The sequence below is a fragment of the Chamaea fasciata genome, unplaced genomic scaffold, assembly GCF_029207755.1.
Source record: "Chamaea fasciata isolate MVZ Bird 193981 ecotype frontalis unplaced genomic scaffold, bChaFas1.0.hap1 SCAF_6, whole genome shotgun sequence".
NCBI lineage: Eukaryota > Metazoa > Chordata > Aves > Passeriformes > Sylviidae > Chamaea > Chamaea fasciata.
The window spans coordinates 14,376,319-14,403,953 of NW_027094091.1; the positions used below are offsets into that span (position 1 = coordinate 14,376,319).

The 27,635-nt window shown below is 38.4% G+C and overlaps 1 long non-coding RNA gene across 2 annotated transcripts; it reads right to left on the bottom strand.

The window, feature by feature from the left end:
* Positions 1-20,950: 20,950 nt before the first annotated feature.
* Positions 20,951-26,286, bottom strand: LOC136290544 (uncharacterized). Of its 2 annotated transcripts, none has more exons than XR_010721192.1 (4): positions 26,059-26,286; positions 22,562-22,639; positions 22,023-22,075; positions 20,951-21,810 (listed from the first exon to the last, which is right to left on the bottom strand). It is a non-coding gene; the product is annotated as an uncharacterized lncRNA (long non-coding RNA). The 2 variants fall into 2 exon arrangements; XR_010721191.1 differs by having other exon boundaries at positions 22,023-22,145.
* Positions 26,287-27,635: the final 1,349 nt, after the last annotated feature.

The window sequence follows — 27,635 nt, forward strand, 5'->3', positions numbered from 1 at the left end:
ATTCCAGTTAAACAGGATGTATTGTAAATGTTCACTTATACATTCATTTGACATCCAAGTCTCCAGAGAACTTTTTATTCTTTTCCTACTTTGCTCTGCATACATTTTATTTCTCCTCTGGTCATCCATTACAAAGAGGAATTGGGTTGCTGTGCTCAGACACCACTGCTGCAGCACTACCCCGAGCTATCTGTTTCCTCAGTGTAGGTTCAATTCCAGTTGTTTATTGACTTGCTCCGGGTTTCTCAGAACACCTGCTTATGGCCAATTGCAAGCTGACTGCCCTGTCAGCTGGAGGTCTGGGTCTGGAAAGGGCAGGAGAAAACCGCTCCTTGAGAGTAATCAGCCCAGCAACACCACAATTACATTAGACTCCACTGTGAATTCCATGAATAGTTAATAACAGGCTAGATTTTCTTTCCCTAGTTGCACGATGAACATAAGCAGAACAGCATATAGAAAAAAAAAAGCCACATGCAAGGCTGAAATATTTTTGGTGTCTGTTATCATGGTAGAGAAAAAAAATATGAAAACTGCATTTTCCCTTCTTTGTGTTGCAAATTTGTATATTGGAAGATTTTCACTCCCAAAAATCTCAAGTACTATTTTTCACCTAGTAGAAATACCAGTGCCGAATGAAACCTAATGCAAATTAAGTTAGTATTTTCTTATCATTTGACAATTTGTCCTTAAAGGGCTAGAGAAAATAGTGGTTGCAATGTTTAGACTTGCCTAAATTACAGTAAAGGAGATAGAAGTTCCATTTTCTTTTGCCACTGCTGATAAGAGAATTAATCTGTGGAGAGACACATGAATATCGCACCTTCCAAAGGCAATCACTTTTACTGAGAGAAGTTGTTATAACAAAAGTTTTCTACTTTTAAAGTGTGAAATCTGCCTTTGTCTGCACATATCTGCAAAAGAAAAACAGTAAAACCACTAAATTACCAGAGTGGTATTACTAATTTAGTATAGCAACGTTTGACTTTGTACACTTTGGCACTTCAGAAAAATTTCCATGATTAATCACACAAGTCCTACTCCAGTTGCTAAATCGATGTACAATTCATTGTACAGCTTGATCGAAACAAGGTACACAACACTTGTTAGGTCTCACATGCAATTCATTGACATTGAAGGACTCTCCCAGGTATTTCACTGAGATGTCAGATATAACTTCATAGATGCACTTTGAAATCAAGTTTTGATCCCAAAGCAAAAAGAGAAGTCATAAAGAAACCAAGACATTTTCTTGATGACTGTTCAGCCTGTCCTGGAGACTTGGAAACAAGTCCTGGAAGCTTTTCTTTCAGCAGTTTGATTCTCTGCTACAAGGTAATGGTATTAAGGTATTAAGGGCAAAGGAAAAATGGGAATAAAAAACCCCAATAAAAATGATCCATTTTCAGGAGGACACCATACATTCTTTCCATTTTGTTCCTAATTTTTTTTTTTCTGCAGTAGCAAACTGTTTTACTGTTTCAGCATCTAAAGGAGGAGATGCAGTAATGTAGGCTGCTCAGAGGACTAAGGGGACCTCATCTACCAGGTGTGCTGTGACTATTGGCTTGTGCAAAACAAACTGCAAAGCAGTTGTAAAGCTGTTACACTCCTGCTGGTAGTATCGTGCCCTGATTTTGCATTGCCTTTACAGTTTGACTATGAAAAGAGCAAGAAATATCATCAATCAAGTCCTAGTCTGTCTTTCACCACTTTGCACATCTTCACTGTGCTAGGAGAAACTAGACAAACTCTGTTGAGAAAATAAGAAGCAGTTGTGGAATTTTGGGGGCTCTTCTTCATGAAATACTCTATTCAAAAGTTGTATCCTACTAGTATCACCTAGAAGAACTAAAAATAATTGAAACACTGATTTGAAGAATTTAAACCACACAGATATAAATCTAAAGCTGCAGTATAAGAAAGTGAGATTACCTCAACGATTATATGGACAGTTGAAAGAGAAATATTTAACTATTCTTAACTTGTCATTTAAAGAAAAGAATGAACTCTTTTATGTTAAAATCATGCAACAAAGTTAAAATTTTCCATTCTTCTAAAAAATATCACTGTATGTGCTAAAGGGTCATTGGCTTTTCTGTCAATGAGTTTGTTTACCAGTAATAATCCATATGTTAGGCTGCCTGAAGTCAGATGAAAACCATTAGTGGCTAGAAAGAACATTTATACATTTATACCTATGAAACAAATCAAACTTACATAATAGACTTTGCAAAATAAATAATACATTTTGATGAAAAAGTAGAGGGACTTTTTACTCATTAACAGAAAAGAAACCACTTCTGACATATAGAAGTGTTCTATGTCGCTTGCTTAAGATGTGTAAACAACAAAGTGATCTTGAATTGCACACTGTTTCTGGTAGAAATGAAAGCTGAGTGGCCAATTTGAGTCATTTTATGTCTTTCAGATGAATAGCTGTGAGGTACATCCTCTGAGCCAGACAAATGATCTGAGACAGTTCCCAAAACGTATGATTATATATAAGCACCTTCTTGCTGTTATGATGATTCAGTCAAGAACAATTGTGAATGCTTTTATGAGTTCTGCAAAGCTATTAACCTCAGCAAAGTACAAATGAGACTTTTTCTTAAGTGTCATAGTTCTGAAACCCCTACAACAACTCTTGTGTATAATATAATATAATGAGCAAGTCTCAGTAAACTGGACCACATAGTCTAGAAGGACAAAGTTTCAGACTGATGGGCTACAAGGACAGGGCTGAGCAGTTTCATCCATCCTCCACATGGATGAAACTGTTAGGAAACTGAAATGAGTCTAAGTTCAATGTCAATCAGATCTGCCAAAGGTCTTTTCTGGTCCTCTGGGCTATCTGAACTGCTGAGACAGTGCAGTCGTGTTCTGGCAAAAGTTCCTTTTAATTGCCTTAGGATGTAGATTCCGATGTTCAGATTTCTGCAGCCAAGTAGGCAAGGACTGTGTAGCAGAAAGCTCCGCTTTAATCTCAGATTGTCATATGGGCACAAAGAAACAGCGAAAGACAGTGAGACTATCATTACTCCAAGAGAAATGTAAAGGAAAGTCTCTCAACCTTGCATATTTGTGTAAGGCAATGACAATTAAAAAAAATAGGGAATGTAAAAGGAGTGATCCAAGAGAAAGCAAATGCTGTTACTGTCTATATGCAAGATGGATTATTAAGAATACTAAATGTCAGAATGTAATAGCACAAGCTCCTTTCATTTGGGTTTCTCATAGAAATCAAAAAGAAGAAAAAGGAAAGACAATTGTGTGTGGGAGAATGAATAATGGACTTAGTGAAGACAGAGATCATGAACTTATCACAAGCTTAGAGTTTCTTAACAGAAGCCACTTATGGAAATGAAGATGGCTTGCGATGGTCCACATTAAAATGTCATGTGGCAAGTATTATACAGAATGGATAAAATAATATGTATCTATATATGTAATGGATAAAAGCATAATTATGCACGCTGTTTGATGACACATTTTCTTCAAAAGTCAGTGAGAGGACAGAAAATGAGATATCATCATGAGTATCACTAGTCTTTGTGAATGAGAAGAGTACCCCCTGAGCAGAACTCCTGAGAGTGTGGCAGTGGTGCTATAACCCCTTTCTTATTGAAGAGAAATAGAATCTTTAAGGCCATGAACTTCTGCTCTGTGACCAGTGATCTCCAGATTCATTATGCAACTTTGCAGAGTTTCAAAAGTCAAACACATGAATAGGAAGGACTTATGCATATCTATTCAGCTATATTTTTCTCCTTTGCAAGAAATTATGGCTATAAGGGGACAGACAGTTCTTAATATTTACCTATGTTATGAAAATTTTCTTATGTTAGGCCTGTGTCATCAGTATCTATGCATGCAATGAAACTTGAAAAATGATTTTCCCATAAGCCTAATCAAAATAAGCCCTTGTCTACAGAAAAGCATGCCCTAAGGGGAGAGAGACTTAGAATGGGAGAACATTTCTATCCAACTGGTTACAATGTTAGTGTATTGATAAAGGTGGTCAGGGAAGGGCACACTGTCCCCCAGACACAGTGAATGAGTGAAGAGTGACTAGCAAAAAGAACACAGCGTCTTCCACTATCATTCCTTTGCCTCTTTGCCTTCTTGGAAGTGACTGAGACTGGAGCCCGTACAGCCACAACCTCTTTTTCCTGCCCCCTTTTCTTACTGCTCTTTTCAAACAAAGACTGGTGCTAGAATCACCAAGATCAATGACACTTTTCAAAGAGATAGAGTCAAGCATGCAAAATTCCTGCTGTCAGTCTGCACTTTATAGTTTACATAACCTTGATTGACATATGTGAAGTAGTTTAGTGGGCTGTGATCAGCTAGGGATTAGGCTGATTTTGAGTTTCAAGCACAGATGAAGGGATTGGATAAGAAAAGTAATTCTTTTTTCTGCTTATTTGTGCTTTTCATGAGTGGAAGTACCTGTATTGTTTTTAAAGACTTCATAGAAAACTGCATATTTACCATTTCTTCCCTGTTGTGTAAGAAGCATGGAAGAAAAATCTTTGATTGCCTGTGTTTTGCCACTTTTCGAGTCTGGGACTTTGCTTGACTAGTATATTAACCCAGACATTCAATAAATGAGATCCCTCCAGTCAACAACAACTCACACACCAAACCCTTGTGCGTCAAGCAACGTCTACTCCAACTGCAACTTGAATAAATATACAAAATCCAGTTTTAATCTTGGCAGTTTGTGTTCTGGTGCAGCAAAAATATGTTTGCACAAAGGTGCATTCGGCTCCCCAAGAGCTGAGGCTTTCTGGAAGGCTTGCTCAGTGTTTCAGTGTTGAAATTCACCCCACCATCCCCTCATTTATTGGTCTGTGTAGTTAGATCAATTCCTGTTTGGTGTTGTGCCAGAAAACAGTGCATTCATTATACCTTTTGACATGAAAGTTTACTCCTGCAGGGTAGAAACACTTTCAACCTGAGCTGCTAGCTCATCTGAGATTTATATCATGGAATCATAGAATGTTAAGGCTTGGAAGGGATCTTAAAGATTGTCTAGTCCAAGTCTCCCCTGCCAAATGCAGGGACAATTCCCACTAGACCAGGTTGCTCAAAGCCCCGTCCAGCCTCGCCTTAAATACTGTCAGGACTGGGGCATCCACAACATGCCTGGGCAACCTCTTTCAGTATGTCACCACCCTCAGAGTAAAGAATTTCTTCCTGATATTCAACCTAAATTTCCCTGTTGCCCTGATTTTTTCAGCCTTCTGATATTTACATTTTGTACTGGAGTTTTCTCTCCCCATTGTAACATAAACAAAGAGTGATGTTTTGTAAATTATGCATTCCTTCCTGGGGGAAGTACAAATTGAAGGACTTCTGGTTTGACCAGTGGGGTCAGAGAGGTGTCAACCTTGTCCCCCAATGCCTGATCAAACCCCAAAAGCTATTTAAACCCTGATCCCAAAATAAACTTCTATGTTTCTCATTCTCACAACCTGACAGTGTGAGTGTGATCTTTTCGTGTCCGTCTGGCAACGTTCCCCCTGTTTAATTTGTGCCCATTGCTCCTTGTCCTGTCATTACAGTTCTGATGCAGAGTCCTTCTCCGGCATCCTTGTAGGCCCCCTTCAGATACTGAAAAGTTGCTATGAGCTTTCCGCACAAACTTCTCTTCTCCAGGCTGAACAGCCCAAACTTTCTCAGCCTGTCTTCATAGGAGATATATTCCCTGGACTTCTCTCACACTTCCTTCTTATGTTGGCACCACCAGAACCGTACACAGTGCTTCAGGTGGGAGTCCTATAAATGACTGCAGCTCGCAATCTAAAAATGATCCCCCAGATTTACAGAATCATATAATAATTCAGTTTGGAAGGGACTTCGGGAGATCATCTAGTCCAACCACCTTGCTAAAGAAGGTTGAACAGGATTACATCCAGGTGAGGTTTGAATATTCCCAGAGAGCGAGATAATCAAGCAGTTGCCCACAATCTCTTTGTGCAGCCTGTTCCAGTGTTTGGTCACCCTCACAGTAAAGAAGTTCTTCATATTCAGATGGAACCTCCTGTGCATCAGTTTCTGCCCATTGCCTCTTGTCCTGTTACTTGATACCACTGAGCAGAGCCTGGCTCCATCCTTCTGCCACCCTCCCTTCAGATACTGACAGACATTGATGAGGTCCCCTCTCAGTTTTCCCTTCTCCAGGTTGAACAGGCCCAGCTCCATCAGCCTTTTCTCATAAGTGAGGTGCTCTGGTCCTATAATCATCTTTTTAGCCCTCTGCTGGACCGCCCTAAAAGTTCCTCATCTTTCTTGAACTGGGAACCCCAGACCCGGACACAGCACTCCACTTGTGGTCTCTCCAGGACAGAGTGGAGGGGAAAGATAACCCCCCTTTACCTGCTGACCACACTCTTCCCAATGCAATTTCTAATTTGGCACAGCTTTATGTGTTCGTGCCTTCCTGGTGTCACAATTTCTTCTAGGGACTCAAAAGAGCAGTCATATTTTTCTGTAAAGAATGGTGAAAATATCCCAGAATTTAACAAGTGCTAAGAATGATTGGATGTTGTTAGCACCATGCAGAGACTATTTCTTAAATACCATTTGCCAGATGCAAAATGCAAAATGTCTGAAATGATCACAATTTTCATAGGCTAAGAATACTGTGTCCCACTGAGTAGGAAACACATGTAGGTGCAAAAGGTTGGAGAGGTTCACAACAGCTGATTTTAGCCATTTATATTTATATTTATATTTATATTTATATTTATATTTATATTTATATTTATATTTATATTTATATTTATATTTATGTACACAAGCTCTAAATAATCCCAGATTTTATGACCAAGCTGTTTTTAAGAGAGAAACATAATTGCAGCTTTTCAGTCAAATTTATTTTGTATGTACAATCTTTAACCTTCACTTCTTTTGCTGAATGGGTGGGTCATTGACATAATCTCTTCAAAGTCTACCAGCCTGGGTGTCTTCCTTAATGATATTTCTTGTTTCATGCATTCATACAGTGACAGTTGAGAAAAATGCTTACTCTTTGAAAGGTCAGGGTACAGCTTAATCTACATCAGGGCAATCGGTTTCTGCAGAGCCTGTTGCTAAAACATAGTTTTTAACCTTTTTACTTATCAGCTTTTCAGTCTTCTTTTCACTTACTGCTCTCTGAACTGACACAACAGCTATCTGACATTAAAGTTTGAATCTTCTATCCAAAATTCTAAATTTGGTAGGGTCAGGACTATATCTGCTCTTCCTTATCCTCAAGAGTATTTTAATGAAAGACCAGCATTACACAGCTCAGTGCTAAAAGGATTACAGAAATTGCAGTGCACAGCACTCCCAACCCTATTTTATGCAGAGAATCAAAGCCAAAAGTGGTTTGTTTGGGGTTTTTTTCATTACAAATAATGTTTGCATCCCTCCTTACTGGACATAAGCCCAAGAGGTCTATCTATCTACCCACCTGCAGAATTGTTTTCCTGCCATTTGCCATCAGGCTCTAGTCAATAAGCGACTGAGGGCAGAACAGAACTTGCTCAGTGCAGAGTACTGGATCACAATCAGCACTGAAAGAAATCACATTAACATTCCTCTTCCTTAAGGCCTTTGAAACAGCATTGTGCTTTTGAGAATGTCTCATGCTGAATATGCACACACACACACACCAGAGGAATACACGCTGTTGTAAAAGCACACTATTTTGCTGTTGCAAGTTTACTCAAGACAACTAGAGAAATAATTTATGTGGACCAGATGAAGATGTGCAAACATCTAATAAGACAATCAGTAGAAAGGCAGTAAACCACACAGAACCCTACCACATGACTCTACTTGAAATTTATTATGTGAATTAAATAATACAGTTCAAAACCTTTTTACATCACTTTGCTGTTCTCCCTTGGTGCAAGAGACTGAATTAGACAGCTGTCACCTTGTCTGTAAATAATGTTCAAAGCTAATTTCTTTGAAGATGTTCCTTTATGTGCAGTTCAGTAAGATGAATGTAGATAATTAAATATTAAGATATTTAAATCAGGTTGAATATAGTCAGTAGCTGAAGTAAATTACTACCTTGTACTGAACCTTTATCACATGAATCTGCTTGTTTTGTTTTGTTTTGTCTTACTCTAGTCAGAAAGAAATACCAATGAATTGTGGTTAGTACTGGATAAGATGTTGAAATGACAACCTTTTTTTGTCAAATTTGAAATTTTTTTCCCTGATTTATGTCTTTCTGGACATGGCATAAGGTGAAGACTGTGAGGATCGTATTCTCAAGTGGGACTGTATTCTGTGCTCTGTACCTGGGATAAGTTACTGAACAAAACTGTGGAGTAAAATCCTGTCTGGGGTCAGGGGAAAAAAACCAGAAGCAACACTCTCTGTACCAAGAGTAAGGCCAAGGAAAAGGATGACCACAAGGCCAGAGAGAAACATCGGAGAAAGTTCAGTGTGATTTTTAATCCCGATGGAGAGGCAATCAGGGCATTGGTGTTTAATATTCCAATTCTGCATCATCAGTGTCAAAGGGAGCTTTGTCTTTGCGCTTTGCCTGATTCATTAAGACTTGACACACCATGGCTTTGCCTTGGGAGATGCTGAGGTAGCTGTACCAGACCTGAGCCTGTGTTCCTGGTTCTGACAGACCATTAAGCTATATTTGTTGGATTTATTGCTTAGACTGTCGAGTATGTTTGTCCCATGACAAGTAACACAAACCATTAACAGGTTAGGAAATGGTTCAGCATGAACTCAGGAAAGTAAATATGGTTACTTTTTACTCTGTCAATTTTATTCTATGCACTTGAGCGTTCACTACCTAAATATTTCAGAGACACAAATCACTTGCATCCATAGCCTATCAGTGTGATTTGAGTCTAGAGCAAACCAGACACCTCTCACTAAATAAAATAAAATTTAATTCATGCTTATTGATGTGAACAGTAAAATGAAGAGAGGAAGATGGGCATGTGTATAAGCTCTCAGTTGAAGAGGAGCTATATGGAGCTAAGAATGACAGAACTGTCCAAAAGTGGCACTGTTTTTTCCCTATTTCCAATCTGTTTTGTGTACTCTGCATCATTATATCAAATCATCCCACATGCAGTCTGGTTTGTTTTGATTTTTTTAAGAGTCTTGCACTCCATGGGTCAGGAGTTGGGACATACTTAAAGGACACACTTAAAAATCACAGGACAATGTCTCCTGCATTTGCATACCATTTCTGCTACATATAACCTGTAAGTCAATGGAGGAAACTTGAAGTGAGTAATGTAAGAGTATAGTGAAAACTAAAAGATTGTATGAAAACAAGAAACTTTGTGTATTCCTTAGCAGGTCATTTGCATGCAGCCTAAAAATGCAGTATTTCTTCAAACATATATTTTTCTTGTAAGGAAGATGTAGCCTCATTTAGGAGCAACACTGCTACACTGCAACACATTTGCAGCCTTTACATTTCAGTAATTATTTATTGAAGAACTACTCTATAAATTCCCCCCAAACAGACAGTAAAAAACCAGCATACACATGCATGGTGCATAGCTGATTTACAGGGACTGGTGTCCTTTAAGTTATGTAGCAAAATAATGATTCTTTCAAGTAAGATGGCTGGGTTTAGTGACATATGTACTAAACAGGAATACCTCCTGTAAACAGATACAGTGCTAGTTCCCATTGCTCTTTGCAATATAAAAACTGCCACAAACATACTGAAAGAGTGATCTGTTTTCTCTTTTAGCTTGCTGCTCTTGCAAAGTTGTGAGGGGAATAGCAAGCATGTTTGTAATTAAAGATTGCACACAAGTAACACACAATTTATCTGTGTTATCATTTCACCAACAAAACCCCATAGTAAAACAGCAAAAGAAACACATATAGGGCTGTTGACGGGATTTTCTCTGCCTGAATTACGTCTTAGAGAGAGAAAAAATTTTGAGCATGGATCCTAACAAAAAAAAAATAAGATTCAATTTACTGCTGCTCTATAGTACTCCTCTATAATAGGTACAAGAATAAAAAAAAGTGTATAAATAAACTTCTCCTGGAAAACCATTACCTAAACTTATTTTCAAGGAAGATGGGACCGCATGTAATCTCCATTCACTGTCCACAGTGGTCTTCAAACCCTCCCAGAGCATGGAAACTTTCAGGTATTCCCATTCCAAAAAGACCAGACCAAGGGAGTGATAAGGTCTCCTGCTGCCTCCTGTGAGCATATGGGCAAGAGGGGCCCAATAGGAAGATATGGTCATTTTGAAAAACATCAGACTCATACATAAAACCTGAAAATTAGTCTTGGAAGTGGCAGAGAGCTGTTTATATCTTTCAGAGAGAAGGAAAAAAGATACATGTTATCATGAAATTGTAACTCAAGAAAATGTTTTTAAGAAAGATCTGCTCTTTCACATAACCTGTTGGGACTTCTTGAGTATTTTTCAGCAAAACTCCCTGGCATGGTTCTGCCTTGCTCATCAGGCCATGCAGAAGTAGGAATGGCTTGATGAGGCTATTAAATCTGTCTCACTACATTGGCCCGTGAGACTGGGCCTCAGTCCAGATATTGTCCAGTCTTCAGTCTGGTTGTGTACACAGGCTTGTGAGCCCCCATTGTCTTCTGTAGAGCCACGGCTGCATGACAAGACTCAGGAATAGTTCCTTGGTATCCAACTCAGAGAACAGACTAGATATTCTTACAAATAAGGATTTATTTTACCATTGGATTTTCTTCCCATTCTCGCCTCTCACTTCTCCCACAATAAATAACCATAGCTTTCCTTTTTGGTTCTAAAGTCTGTTCATTTATGACCCTGGAATTATAATTTGTGAAGACTTTGGAATATTTAGATGAAGGATTTTTCTTCTGACCAGTCTTTGTATTTTAATAAGATAAGACCACACAGTTTTCCTGGTTGCATTCCAGTAAAGAACCCCCATACCTACTGTTTAACTGGGAAAATACGAGCACCAGTTCATTACATTCCAATTTATTAACAGCTCCTAGTAGCTCCCAGTGGGAACCTGGCATGGGTTTTCACAGGAGAACAATAACACTCTGGAATGTAACATCTTTTAGACACTATAATTGAAAAGACCACGGCAATTTTATGTGGACTTTATGGAAAATAATGACATACAGAAAATGTATGAGTAGAGCACTGTGAATGAAACTCTGAAATCAGATTATTTTTTTTACCAGGCTCTAACTCCCGCTTCATGATGCATAGCATATATCACAACCTAGTATTTCCCAGAAGAGCCCATAACAGTGAGAACTATTGATTAAATGTTAACCCCTTGACTCAGAAAGTTGAAATTTCACAAAGTATGTCCCTTTACCAGCAATGGTAAAATGTTGAGAAAGATCAACAATTCCAAACAGTTGCTGTAACATGCGTTTTTATCTTTAGATTTGAATTTATATTTAAAAAGTTCAAATTTATTTTTGTCATATAGTTATGAAACAAATACACTTTAAAATATAGTATTGGATGTTATTACATGCACACACATATATTTATGCAGTAGTGACAAAATATTGTTTGTAAATTAGCAAATATAAATATAAATATCAATCTGCATATGAATTCCAACATGCTGTTATGCTAAAATGTTTATGTGTGTTTTCAACTACTCACACATTTGCATTAGCAGTCTATAATAACTGGTTACTTTCATATATAATTATGGGAATCACATAAATGCTCTAAGTATATAAATGTAGATACAATGTATTTCTTTTTTACCTTAAAGCAAGTTAGTTTATTCTGAATCTCTTCACTGGTTTTCTTTCTGAAATTCAGCATCTCCCTGGCAATTTTTTTCCTAAAAACCTTGACACCTTATCTTTAAAGCAAGCTCACATGTTTTTATTTTTCTTATAAAATATTTATGAGACATAGGATTTTCTGTATCTAAAGAAAAGATATAATTTAAGTCAGATAACATTCAGCTCCTATAAATATAATTGGCAAATTTAGAAACAGGCAATTCTCAAAATATTAATTCAGATGACATCTCAGGGGTTCGTACAGCAGAGCAGAACCTCAAGGCAAAAAAAATCTGGGATTCTCTGTAAAGCTTTCCCAGAATAAATACTTTTGATTTCACTATGCAACAGTGACTCTATTTACAGTACCCTCTAATAATAATGCCGTCAGCCAGATGACTTAAAAAAGCCCCAATAAATTGTAGAAATTATAGAACTCAATCAAAATACCGTGTCTTTGTCCACTTAGTTTAGGTATTTTTTCTTTATTGCACAAGAAACCAATATTTCTGAATATTATCATTAGAATTAGTTTAATTAATGCTCTACACATCAGCAGCCAAAGATGTTTTAATGTCTGTTTTCACTAGAAGTTACCCTTTAAATATATCATGGGATGGATGTGCCTACATTTCCCAGTGTCACTGAATCAAGACACAGCATAATGAATCAGTGTGTAATACACTGCTGTATCTGCCTCAGAAATATTTGTAGGACATCTAAAAACCATCTTCAGCAACACAGTGTTGCAGTCAGGGGCTCTATGCATCAAATCCATGTTTATGCAGTAACCCATAAAGTTACTCCTTTGGAAAGTCCTTAGCAAGGTGTAGTCCATGGCAACAATATGATGGCTTTCATTTATCAGGAGCAGTGTAAAACCCAAACACTGTATTAAATAAAGAGGGACTGTATGAGAAGTCCTGCTGAGTTTTACCTTTCATTACATGGGAGTTCCACTGTAGTGGAATTTATGGACTTGTGATTTTATGGAGTGTGGCTATGATTTCTTATTTTTTTATCTATACCTGTATCTATTCAATCAATTGCTTTAATTTACTCTCTGCGCAGGCTGTAAGTTATTGTTTATAAGTTTTCAGTCCTTGCAAACGTTACAGGGCAATATTTATCATAGGAATAGCTATGTCTGCCAGCACTTTTTGGGATCTTGTGCCCATCTGTATGTGTGTGCCCCCTCAGCCAGCATTTCTTGGGGATGAATTTTGACACTATGCAAAAAAGAAGGGAATAGTGGTCAGAGGCTGTTTTACATTTTTACAAGTCGGGATATATTGTTCATAAGCATACTGTAAATATTAAACATTACTTAGGTCCAGTTGAATCAATGTAAAAATTGCAATGAGTAGCAAATCTATAGGCAAAAATAATTTGATGTCACTGCACAAATATAACCTGAGGTTTTGTCAAAAATGGTATCACAACAAAGAGCTAGCCTTTCCTACTGTATTCCTTAAAAACCTAAACTAGCTAGACAGCATTGCACAAACAGGGAAACCAGGCACATTGTGCCTTGGTTCCTTTTCTTCCTCTTGTCCTGTGTGCTGTAAAATCAATCCCATCTTTTTTTTCCTCAGTAAGTTCACTGTACATATGGAAAGGTCAAAGGCAAGGCATGAGAAGAAAGTGTGTTTCTCAGTGTAGACACACTTTCTTGGTCTGAGCCTGTTAGGTCTCCACTGCTCATATGTGCAACAACCAGAGTAAAACCAGGTGCCCTGGATCTCCCTCTCCTGGCTTTAGCCTGCCCAGAGGATGGCCACCTGCAGCTCTCTCCTTCCATTGAATAAGTAAGGATTAAATTATGTGCTCAAGAAGTGAGAAGATTGGACATCTAGGTTTCTCACAGCCATGAGAAAAACTGCTTTTTCCATTTCCCTGGGAAATGTCAAGGCATGTCTAGAAATGTTATTGGAAAATTCTCTGACCATCAGGCTGTGATTCAGCTGAGATGTTTGGTTCTCCATCTGAGGCTATGACCCCTGAGATAGGAATGGAAAAGTGATGGAGCTGTAAAGAGAAGGTTAAATTCAGGAAGGGGTCCAGCATTCTGAGGTCTTTGCTGTCAGCCTGCAGGGAGAGAAAATACAAATGTATTCCAGAAAGAAGCAGCCTAATTCATGAACAATAAGTCCATCAGGAGGCAAACACAGGAAAAACCACCTTACTCAGGAAGTCTTCAAATCTGGGAGAAGTATGAATATGCATCTTAGGACAGATGGACAGAAGGGTGTTTCCATATTTATATTCTTTATCATGCCTTTCCCTGGACTTTGATTCAGAACAAGGTGCTGGGATATGTACACTCCAGGTTTGAACCACAAGAGCTGTTGCAATGGTCTTTCTTCTGCAGGGGATGTGGATCCTACTCCCAACCTTTTTTATGTGTTTTATATTAAATAAACTGTTACTGACATGAAGGAGTGGGGGACATCAAACAGCATAAATAATCCTACAATCAAGATCAGCCTCTAGTAAAATCTGGAAATATACACAAGAGAAACAGCTGTGAATGAGGGGAGTCATTCTCAGCACTATGAGAAATATTAGTGGTCTGGGTGTCCTTTGAAACATGACAATACATGCCATTTTGGCTAGTTGCACTTCTGTGCACAGGGAACAGAGGACAGGATTCATTTCACATAGACTGCTAAACAGCTGACAGATGACAATGACTTCATGTCACAGGTGACCCAAAGGTGAAGGTCTCCATACCTCATTATGCAGCCCCTAAGCTGTCCAGTAATCCCAAGTACTTCTTGTCAGGCCCACACTTTTATGTGTGGAAAGAAAGCATTCAATCGTGCACTATTTCTCTCCCTTTGCCAGATCCTTCCTTCAGGATGGGAAGCCCCTCAGGCATTTCAGGACTGAGATACCATGTTTGGAAGGTTATTTTCATCAGCTGGTAAAGCTTGAAGCAAGCATCACTACTCCTAATCACACAGAGCTCTAATTGAAAATGTTCCCAGTAGCTCTGTATCTACATATACACATCCTGATTATGACAAAGCTCATGAATAATCACTGGTGTGAACTTCTTCCTCATTGTCACAAGTTCAGGAAAGCAATGGGGATCCAATGGCATCACCCGATCCCTCTGTAGGGCAAAGATGACAAAGTTCCTATTTTCTAAAAATAATTACATAGCCCAGTGTGAATTTGAGCAGCAAAGGACACCAGGATGACTCACAAGCACAGAGATTATGAAAATGTATTCATGCTGCAGCATTAGGATTAGGACAGAGTGAAGTTGTAAATATTCAGCTTCACTTCAGGTTTCACCTCAGCTCTTCAAATTTCTGGCTAACCCCATTTGCAGAATTAACTCAGTATTGTTGTTTCCTTAAGGACGCAAAAATACTCCTTTCTAAAAGCTTTTAAATGTGATGCAGCAAATTCTTCTGCTCTAGGTTCTGTGCTCTCTTTCCCTTGTTAACATATGTGGTTTTCAAAGGGGGAGAATATGTCAGGCAATTTCTCCTTTCTGACCCTATGAATCTAAAATGAGATGGTTTCATTGTCTTTCTTTAGCCACACTGTAATTGCAGTTCCTGGTCTATTTCTAGAATGCACCTCTCTGGGGATCCATACACAATCACAGTATATTAGAATATTTCAATGCTTTTGTTTTCTTCATGGCTCTTGTAATGCTTTCTTTCATATTCCTGATCCTCACTGGCACATACAGGAGTACCTCCATTGAAGTCAATGAAATGTCATTTATTTTTCGCCTGCTGAGTATTTGACCTGAGACCTTTAGCTTTTTCTGTGTTGTACCACAGCTGAGCAGTTTACTGTATTTTTTGCTCTCTTAAAGAGCGAAAATATATATAGTTCTATATGTAAAATTCCTATCAAACAGTCATGTAAATCTTATGGCTGGGATTATAAAACATAAAGGGAGTCTAAATAATGCTAAGAAGATTATTTTCAGTATCCTTAATTGATAAAACTAGTAAAAGGTATAGAGTGAAATTTTGTCTCAGGATAGGATGAAGATCAAGATCAGTAACATTCATGGTACTTTGCAGGAAAACTGAGGTTCTTTCTATTGGTTACTTCAATCTTCCATATAAATCATTTTGAAAGCATCAGCAGGTAGAATTTAGATTAAGATCTGGTCAAATTTGGTCTGTCTGTTTTAAGAGAAATTTGGATTTTTTTTCTGTTGTCAGTAGAAATGAATGCTTTGGAGACATTACTATAACAATAAGCTTCTTCCCTTGAAAATGATATTTAGGAAAAATGTTTATTTCTGTTGCAAGATAAAGCATTTTTTTCAAAATACAGGCATTTTTGCCTGCTCATTAAACAGTTATGGTTTTGCATTATTTTTTTTTTTCATTCTTAGTAGTGGGTCTATATAAATGTCATATAGACAGGTAATGCCTTAAACTGATATTCCATAGAATAAAAAAAACACATGTTCATAGAGATAGATAGATAGATAGATAGATAGATAGATAGATAGATTCAAAATTTTACTCTGCTCTCTTTCAATGATAGTAACTCTAAAACGAAATGCTTTCAATCACAATTCTTTTCCTTGACAGCTTTGATTTTTATGGCTACATAATTTAAAGTGTCCTAGTGCTTCTGTATATTATTTTCCAAGAAATAATTTTTGTTTCACCAAAAATTTTAGACCAAGTGTGCTCAAGCTGCAGAAGAGGTAGCTGATAAATATGACTGGAATAATGTAAAAAGATTAATTTTTTGTCCCATGACAACAGCCAGGCAGTGGAGCAGGCTGTCCAGAGAGGGTGCACAATCCCCATCCCTGGAGACTATAAAGATTTGACTGATCTCACAGCTGCCCAGAATTTGGGCAGGAGTTTGCGCTCCTGTGGTTCCTTCCAACCTAGGCTGTCCTTTTATCCTCCAGTCCTAGGAAATGTGAATAATGCTGTAGACCTACCAGTGCCTTCCACTGTAACCAAGGAGTTAACGTGGTACAGATCAAACTTTTTTTAATTGTTCGTCACTCACGGAATGTTGTTTCTTTACTGGAGTCACCAGTTGGAACTGCTTTAATGGCATGGATATATTGATGACACTCTTCTGAGAAAAGTATAAACTCAAAGCAGTCACTACAAAGTCTTCTGAAAGCTAACTACAACCTCCAATCCAGAAATTCTAGCACTCATGAAATATCATGAAGAGTGTGTTACTATGATCTATAACTTTTTATTTTCTTTATTTTGTGTTTTTTGAAGGGTCAGAAAGAAAACAAGAATGTAGAAATCCCATTAGGGGAGAAAGAACAAACAGGCTCTGCAGTTACTGGCCTGGTACAGCCCTCATTCAGTCATGTGCCTCATAGCTATGAATCAATCTCTACTAATGTAGCCTTCCAAAGTCAGGATCACCACCAGGATTTTAATATTAAATGTGAACCATCATAAAGAAATACCACACATTTATTATTTTCAGCTTAAAAATGCCTGGCTGTTTTGTGCTCTGTCTTATCTAATATTTATAAAAACATCACATGAACACCTAGAAATTATTTAATATCATCTTAGGAACTGTCCAGGATGCTCGAGTTTAATGGGCTTGGCAGCTTTATAATTTTTACAAAAGGCTGTGTGCAAAAAAAATACAAAACAATAACCATTGAAGTTTGTGTAATGGTTTTGTTCTATCCCCTCAATCATGGTTTTATTATGCTCAGTACCTTAAACACACACACACACACACATAAATTCTTCACGCCACAAGGATTTGCCGTTTAGGTACTTCAGGACAGATCATCACAGTGATCTGGGTACCTACAAATGCATGGGACTGCCCACTGCAAATTTCAAAAGGAAAGGGAAGTGGAAACACCACTCCCGAATTCAGCCCTCTAGACAATCTTGCTTAAACTTGTTCTCTAGACTACTCTCCTTCCACTGGTAGGAGATATATGGGCACCTCTCAAGGCAGACTCACTGCATCCTTAACAAGTAGCATGAATCACTTCCTGCAGCACCCATCATGTGCAGAGGTATTTAAATTCTGAAGCCAGATGCAGAGACATTTCTCATGATTTTGAGGGAAGGCATCTAAAATTAAAATAAATTTTTAATCACAATCCCCCATCTGTTTTTCTTAACATTATGCAAACAAATAGTAATATTAAATTCTGAAATAATAACAGAAATAACTCCACTCTCATATACTTTCCCCTTTTTCTTATTCTTTTGTGAAACTTTTTAATAGCAGAAGGGAAATCTATGTTTTTAGATTAAAATCCATTTCATTTTTTTCTGCCTAACTTTTGGAACTGTTTACAGTTTTAAATTTTCCAGAAGTGTAACATTTTGAAATGTATTATTGGACTTTATTACAGTACTCACAAGCATACCTGAAGCATAACAATTTTCAAAAAGAAGAGAATGAGGGAAGATAGAGAAAAAGGTGGGAGGGAAAGATGCAGATTTTTCCCACAGACAAAAATGATGAAATTCTACTCATTCCATTTTGATACACTAAGAAAAAAGAAGAGGATAAAAGTTTAAAAACAAAAAGTATTTAGCTTTATGCCTTATCATTTCATCTGAAACCCTGAATAAACTTTATTTAAGTATGTACCTCCAGTTTACAACCAGAACTGATTAATCAACTTTCCTTTTAATATTTTTAAATTTACCATTTATAGCTAATATGAGATACTTGTAAGAACTTCCAAAGACAGTAAAGAATTTTCCCATCCAAATGCCAGGCAATTCAAAAAGATGTGTGGGACCTTCACTGGCCAAGCACATGACACTGACAGCAGACCTTTGGTGCAAAACATATCACCCAGAAAAGACCAGGAGAGCAGACTAGGCTCATGCAGCTACTGATCTACAACCAGCAACTCTTGTGCTTCACAAGGTTCTCTGCAGCAAAATAAACCACAATCAGAGCATAAAAGTAGACATTTAGATTAAGGCATTGGCCCCACCATTAACAAGGTTGTGTTAAGATTGAAATCAAATTGTCACCACCAACTGTTTAAGAAAGTCCTGTGTAATCAGGCACTGAGCAGATAGGGTGGTGTCCAAAGCCACAACCTGTGGTTAAAAATTGAAAGGATAAATCTCTGAGAAAAGAGTTGAGCATAATTGTATGCAATGTATAATGGGCTTTCTGCAATGAATATAAGAAATTTTGAAGACTGGATAAACCAGGGAAATGACAGTATGGAGAACATTATATCATCTCAAGCACTACAAGGTCCTCTGTGATTTGAAGTGATTGTGAATGAGGTCTCCCTGATATGTTTTGTCTTTTTCAGTTTTAAATCCCTGCTCTCTCCCACTGTTAAGCAAGGCAAATGCTGATATTTGAAGTACAGTTTGTCCTCACAGAATGTAAAGGGCACCTGAGGTAAACCACTACCGGGACACAAATGATTTGTTGAAAATTTCTCAGCTGCAGCATTTGTTTTAAATGTGTGTCTTGCTCCTTTCACCTCAGTGCAGACTGAATGTTCATCAATGTAGTGCTTATTGATCTTGTGCTCATATACTGAACCAAAGCCCTGTATTATCACAGAAATTTGTCTTGCCTTTACTGTGATTATAACACACTTTGCAAATTCCATGTGTCTGAGAGGCTGTAATGCTTTAAGGCATTGTAATGATCAGGGAAATAGTATAAACAAAACACCCCGGAGTTGTGGAATTGAGAACATTCACAGAGCTAAGCTTAAAAATACATTTTGGACATCACAAAAAACCCTCTTTGCATCATGTTGTGTCTTTCTCTGACTAAAGGTAATAAAAATTCAGAGCTGTTTAAGTAGAGCACATTTCTAATACCATAGTCCACTGAGCTCCATAACACCACCTTGATTTGATTTCTCATGTTCCACGCTTAGTAATCACCCAGTTTGTTCTGGTGAGTAATAGAAATAGTATTTATGTGTGAGAAAGGCTGCAAACAGCTCCTGTCCTTGAGAAGCCATTCACTGTACTTGTGTTCCTTATACACTCTGCTCTGTCATATTCGAGAAGCTGCTCACAGGTACAATAGCTTCAATTGTAGCTTCAATTTCAGGGGTAAAAAGCTTTCCTTTTTCAAACGGAAAATGCACTATACCTATGTATTACTGAATAACTTCCAGAAAACATTTGTTGAGCACCTCTGGGTCAGGAGCGCACAGCCGCATCCTCAGTATTGGACAAAGACAAAAGAGATGCTTAAAGAATCGGGAAAATGTGCTATAGGCACAGTTGTCTAAAGGTTTTAAGTATAACAGTAGTTGTTACAGAGAAATAATGGTATAGAGAAATACAGAGAAAACAGATAATGGTTCCACATGAGATTTCGTCTCTATCTGTGTGGTACCACAGCAAAGAGGCATTTAAAAAATATTTGGCCTAGCAGGCTGCCATGGAATAAAGTCGGTCAGTCAAGATCTCACATCTATGGAAGCCTTGGCTTTTTTTACCTTTCTCATTTTTTCCTCAATCCAGATACCCCCTTGACATGTTGCTAAACCTTTATTTCCCTTGATTTGGGGTGATAGGAAATCAAACCTAGAAGGAGGAAGATATGGTTCAAAAATATAAGGAGGCAGCATGGCAAAAGGAAGAAAGATGAATAGTAGCAAATTGAGTTGATAAATTGCTAGACAAACATAGCTGATGAATCATGGTGTAAAAACATTTGTAACTTGAAACCTATGAGAAAAGAGAGGCATTCCTCATTAAGCCATCTCTCTAGCACAGGGTTAAGATGCTGTCTTTGCAGTAGGCTGCATATTTTTAGGGCATTTATGAGCTGGATCATATGTTCTTTCTGAAAAAAGATATATGAATAAGATGTAATTAATCTACACATTCTCTTAAAAATGTGCTTTTCCTTCAGTTGTGTGGCCTCTGCTCCTTGTTCCCAATCTGACAAAGCTCTTCTGTGACTGGGTAACTTTCAGTGGACAGAGGTTTGGATAAGTCATGCCCTCTGCATACTGGCATATCAGAGAGAAGGTAATGCTAAAGCCCCAGGAAGTGTCTTGACTTTGCTTTCCAGGAGTTCCTGCTATTAAATTTAAATGTTTTGAGAAACTCCAAGGACTGCGGGTACTTCTACAAATGGGAAAAAAATCCCCAAAATACATGTTTTATTTTCATTGTACAAAATGAGACATCCATATAGAAAATCAAATGGTGCAAATTGGTTTCAAAAAGACATACCCCGATGGGGCCAGAGCCCCTGCTTCCCATCCAGTAGATCTATGGGTCTATCCAGAATCTTGAATAGAATTCTCAGAACACAAATGCAGGGGCTTTTGTTTGAAAAGGAAAAGCAGAACTGAGTGGTTTGCACTTCTGATATTACTGAAGACACCTTTCAGAGAGCTACTTATAAAAGAGGCGAGGTCAGATAAGCCTAAAGCAAGCAGCTGAATACCCCAGCTGTAGAAATCCTGAGGTCATTCCTTATACAGCAAGTTCTGATACAGATTATATCAGAGAAGAGATGTAGTTTTGTACTTTAAAACCTGTCTATTGTGAAAAAGGCATTAGGATTATATCAGTCTAGCTGAGGATTTCATGGCAATTTAGATGATGGCAAATTATTAATGTGGAAGTACATGTTTTATCAAGAATATCACTTTGCTTTTTGTCTGATTTTCATCATGTGCCATATGTACAGCAGTTGATCAAAGGCTGTTAAGGCATTATCTCTTGCCTCACTTATCATTTCTGAGAAAAGATGAGAAGGAGGAGAAAGGAGGGACAGAAGACGATGATCACAAATAGAAAAGTTTCAAAGTAGATCAAATAAGATTGTTCGTAATAGTTTCCCTTTAATGAAAGGCATCATTAATCAGCTGCAATGGTGACTAAGAGTGTTGGTAAAACAGTAAATAAGCTGAAGAAAGCAGACTCCAAGAATAAAAGCATACTGCACTGCAGCAGACATGCTTCTCATTAGTTTAACTCAAATGTCACTAGTTAATGGGGGAAGCAATTTAGCAACGTCCTGCGTGGTAACACTGTGGTTTCTTCATCAGCCTCTCTCTAGGCACCTGCCTACTGTACCTGTGCAACACAACAGCAGACAGACATGTATGAGTACTTTGCAGATTTTAACCCAAACCAAACCAAACAATAAAAAAAGGCCAAATCCAAAAAATCCAAGTAAACAACCAAATTACAAACTACCAAAACCCTCAAACAAAAAACCCACCCCATATAAAAAAGGATTAGGGCATTACACGGAGCTCTGTTACTGCCTCTGCATACAAAATTACCTTGCTTGAAGCCCTGCCAGAAGGATTTACACTGCAGCACATCTAGGGAACAGCTGGGAGACAAGCAGATCGATAGCATCAATGGCATTGGTGCAGTGCCTGCACGAGTCACAGCACCCATACCTGGCACCAGACGGAAGCAATGCACACCACAGTCACTCCCTGCCTGCAGCAACATGTCCCTCCCCACCACCCAGAATCTCTGCACCTCGCTGACTTGGGTCCTCTTGCCAAGGGAAGACTCTTGAGCCAGGGCTCTTTAAACAGAGAAACTGGCTTAGCTTTTCAGTAGTTCCTTTGGACGTTCCTACAGTAACCTCCCACTCCCCTTCAGGCTGCCATACACATGTAATGAGAGTAAAAGTGTTGTATCATCCTCCTCTGCTGTTTGCAGAGCTGATATGAATCAGTCCTGTGGCTCCTGTGTGGGCCAGTGGAGTGGGCTGGAGCTGAAGCAGAGACACAACAAGGGAGTAGAGCCAACATCTGGAAAAGTTCCTAAAGGTAGACCAGAAACTAGAAAGATTTTAAAACTGTACCAAGTTTGCTGCTGCCAAAGTGAAGAAACAGGACCAAGGGGAGTCATCCTACAGCTGTTTTACGTCTGTCTTCCATATCTACAACATCAAAAAAGCCCATATTGATTGTTAAAGAAAATTATATTTTAAACATTAATGGGAAGACTAAATTTAGACATTTTGCATTTATTTGAATACTAAGAAAAAGAGATATCCTATCCAGGTGAATCTAGCAATCTGAAAAACATAAGGTCATGAAATAATAGGAAACCCCCAATATCAAATATTCAGCTATAAAATCAAGACTTTATTTCATTCAGCCATGAGTATTACATTTTAACGTACAAATAGAGTTGAAAAGCAACTGATGTAAATGGAATTGTTTTGGAAAAGTAAACTTAAAACTATCTGGACAGAGGTAATAGGGTGGTAATTTTTCACCCAAACACATGTGCTTTTTGAAAGGCACAAATAAGTCCTAGAACAGCAGGTTAAACCCACCCTGCCACCCCACCCCCCAACTGGTAAGTGCTGATAAATAAGACTTTGATGTAATTATTAAATGACTGGTTTTGCTCCGCCATTAAAGTTTTTCAGAGTTTTTTCAAACATAGGAGAAGGACTCTAATAAGGAGGTTAAAGACACATTTAGGCAATTCCTCTTGCTTTGCTTGTTGCTATCGGAACTTCAGTGAATTGACACCAACTCCTCTGAAATCATTACTTTGTGGATGTAAGGGAAGCAGGGAAAAACTTCAACACAGTAACTGACAGGCATCAGCTAGAACCTTTTACTCTCTTCCTTTAACCACAGAATTTGCTTTTAACAATACTGCGACTGAAGGACAAAAAGTGTATTCAGATCAAAACTTGGCATTACTGAATAAAGGAAAGAAGACAGAAAAAGCACAAGCACACCCAGATACTCTCCCTAATGTATCCTCTCAGTTGTCAGAAAATTTAGTATCCTAAGCCAGTTATTGTGTTTTCCTCTGTGTTTAACATCCTGTAAGAATCTTTTTATTTCCTATTAATTCCATGAGTTGCCTTTTGCAGCCACTTATACTTTTAACATCCACAACATCCTGTGGTAAAAAGGCAAAAAAAACTTCCCTAGATAGGCTCAAATTATGCAAGCATTAGAAGACAGCTAGTGAAACTGTGAGAAACCATAATCAATTTTTTCAATGTTTACTTTTTTTCTGTCCTTTGTGGCATTTTTTATTTTCCTTCATTAACTCCTTTTCCAAGTTTAGACATGCCAATCCAATTTATCCTTGCAAGAAGGCAGGCACCCTTATTAGAAGGGCTTGAGTCTCTTACATAATATCTGCCATTTTGCTATTTCCCTAGAGATGTCTGGGGAAAATGGGATTATCCAGTTGTATTTCTTCTTCTCTGTGACTTATTTCACTTTAATAATCCCTTTATTCCCTTCATATTTCTTTTTTTTTTCTTTTTTTTTTTTCTCTTTTTTTTTTTCTGTAAGGACAATGAAAGTACAGGCTGAGAAATTTGGGGTGGTTCAGCCTGAGAAGAGAAAGCTATGGGGAAACCTCAAAGCACATTCCAGCAGCTAAAGGGAGCCTACAAGGGCAATGGAGAAAGACTTTTACAGGAGCATGGAGTGACTGGACAAGGGGGAATAGCTTCAAACTGAAAGAGGGCAGGTTTACATTACGTATTAGGAAGAAATTCTTTAATGTGAGGCACTGGAACAGGTTTCCCTGCGAAGTTATGGGTGCTTTATCCCTGGAAATGTTTAAGTCCAAGTTGGATGGAGCTTTGAGCAATTTGGTCTAGTGGAAGGTGTCCCTGCCCACAACAGGGTTAGAACTAGATGAACTTTGTCTCTTGAAATCCAAATTGTTTTAGATTTCTATGATTCTGTGAAAGTTAGAAGAGTAATTTTTTTTTTCCCAGACCTCTGCAGCTGCCTGCCCCACCTCAGGGTCCCTGTGCTTCAGAAGGGGCTTCATTGCTGCAGTGAGAAGATTCAAGCCTCAAACAGCCCACAAAGCTACAACACTTCTGTTCAGTGCTTTATATTAATAATCTTCAACAGATTATCAAATTACTCAGCTACTTTTTAAAAACACTTTTAGATAACAGCCAAAGAAGAGGCAGTTCTAGCTGCTTTTGCAGATATTTCTATTTACCCACCAAGTTTCCCTATGAGAACAAGCTCTGCTATAACAGCGAAGTGGCTGAAATTCAGTCATTCCATGTGCCAGAGGAAAAAATGTACCCTTTCACCTCCAACACTAGGGAACAGTTGGTTTTCACAGAGAACACACAAAAAAGTCATGTCCTGCTGATTTGGTTTACTAACTGTGGAACTAAAAATATTCTTTTTTGTCCTGTCAGAACAGTTGATCTTGTAATTCACTTCAAAATCCAAGTTACTTGCACAAAAAATGCCTGTACACTGAATAAGTGAAGAAAATATCTGACTGAGCTGCAGCTGGAGGATATGGTTTGCTCCCACTGTCTTTTCCTGCACATTTGAAAAGAGAAGTCTGCTGATATTTGCAACTGAACCATATTTTTGCAATGTACTAATGCTAAATTCCTGTAGCAGATGAGAGCCTCTGCCTGCACACAGGAGAGCTGTCAGCCTGTTGATATTTGCACTCAAAAACAAAGGTAAGCTGCTTGCACCCAGATATCTGCCTTTATCTGGATGCCTAATTTCTCTTATGTACTCTGGATTAAAACCCTGAAGCAACCTTTAACAACATGACAAATAGGAGGAGTTATTACCTTACTTTGAAAAGACCCCTTGAACTTTTTTAACTCTTTCGTGTCTTTGCCAGTGAGAACTGGTAATGAGCCAAACAATAAGCCCAACTGCAAATCTTTACTAAGTAGCACAGATCTAAAGCCTGACAGAGTTGGTAAGCTCTCCAACAGGGTCGGGAGAAAAGGGGTTGCTAAAAGTATCGTCTAAAGCATCAGAAATGGTACTATTTCCACTCCATTTTATTCTAAGTCTTTCCATTCTCTTCAGCTGTGCTATACACTGGACCAGCAGCCTGCTTTCAGAGCCATTAAGAAAGAGAGGAGTTAAAACTACAAAGCTCAGAGTCTAAAACCCAAATTGCTGCAATAACAGCTACTGACAAACAAAATAGGGAAATATCCCAGAAACCAGTTAACCAACAGCATGCAATCAACCAAATGTATGGATTTTGCTGTCAGAAGCTAAGGCATATCCATCCTCCCTATGATTAATGCATCTTTGCACTTCAGTCAGGAGATCCTCCTCTTTCTGTCCATTTTTGGGCTCTTCCAGTGCAGTCAGCAGCACACCAGAGTCTGCCAGGAAAGATCAGCCTGAACTGCAAAGCACCCAGCTCTATAGCATTCATCCCTATTTAGTTCTAATAAAACAGTCTTGGGTTTTGTATAATTTGAATTCAAATCTAGCACTGTCATCTGTCAGAGATAGAACCCAAGGCATAATATTTCAATTTAAACACTTTAAATGCTGCATGCAGACTTATCTAGATGCTTGCCTGCTTTCTCTTTTTTTCTTTTTTCTCTTCTCTTCTCTTCTCTTCTCTTCTCTTCTCTTCTCTTCTCTTCTCTTCTCTTCTCTTCTCTTCTCTTCTCTTCTCTTCAGAAGAAGAGGAATGCTTAGATCTATCAGTTTATGGTGCAGAGAGGAGAAGGCAAAGTCCCAAAATATTTCAAATCAGATCACCATCACGAGCTCTGCTATCTCAGAAGGGGAAAAAAATTAATGTTGTCTGCAGGTGGGAAAAATTCAATTCTGCCCAGAAAAATGCAAGCAAAACTGCCCTTACCTCTAAGAAAAGTGTCTCCAGCTGCTGCATTATGGCACCAAACAAGCGCCACATGTCAGATAACGAATGCAGTGTGGTACTGAAAAAAAGAAATGGCAGGCACCATCTGTATTCTTATAAATTCATAGGTTGCCTAGAGAGTTGCTGCCATTGAAGGAAGATTGTTTCTCTTCTGTTAATAAGGAAACTTGACAAGACTGAAAAGGACTTGAAGGAGCTGCCATTAGAGAAGTTTACATTCCACAGCATCTCCCAGCAAAGAGAATGCAGCACTGAAACATGTAGGTACTCACTATCCTGGGACTGCCAAAAATTTCCAGTAAATAGACCTAGTTCTTGAAGAGAAAAGGGCTGGGGAGCAGCAAATCTACATCTTGTTAAAAGATTATTAGGTACTGTTTGGTTTCACTTCCTAAAAAGGTTTCAGAGAGGATCTATAGATAAATAAGGGGATCAAATAAACTGGGCAGCCCTTCATGTGGCAGCCTTGAAATCTGTTCTGTGAAATCAGGAAAGTCTTGTTCTGCAGCATTGCTGTGAGCACATGTAAGATCTTCCAAGGCAAGGGCCACCCGTCTATGTGTGTCTTCCTCCAGCAGATAGAAAATGGCATGAAATGAAAGGAAAATTAAAAGGATTGGTGAGGACATCTGCAGCAACCACAAGATGCAGCATTGTGCAGTGGCGGATCTGTATTTGCTTGTGGATGTGAGGGAGGAGTAGGGGGCTGACATCGTGTTCAACGGGCTCTGTGGCTTTCACCAGCCTGGGCTGCCTGCCTGGGTGCTGCTGCCTTCTCCCCACACAGTGTACCACGAAATAGAATGAACTTCTGCAGAGTGGCATGGAGGTGAATATGCCAAGCAGCTCATTAGTACAATGTTGGTGCATTGCTCATTGTTAAGATGCCAATTCCCATTTTCAGCCTGGAGGGTATTCAAAGGGAAGGTAAACAGTTAATGAGCTCAGTTCTTTGAATTAAGCAGCTGAATCTGTGCTGAACTTTTAAATCTTTTATAGCTGTGATATTTCAGAGTCCTAAAAATGAATCAGAGCATCTGACAGGTATGCCATGAAATTTCACATACACACTGTGCCAAGATTTAGCACTGAGAATTTACCTTTTGATATGCTGACAAAGGAAAAATATTTTATGCAGAGGTTTGTGGGCTGTTTTGCACCGAAAAGAAAATGGTAAAATTGAGCTTTTTACTGTTGCTTTTCTCACACAGAAAAATTCCATTGAAATACATGCAGTGGTTTCCCACTATTACCACAAGCAAAAG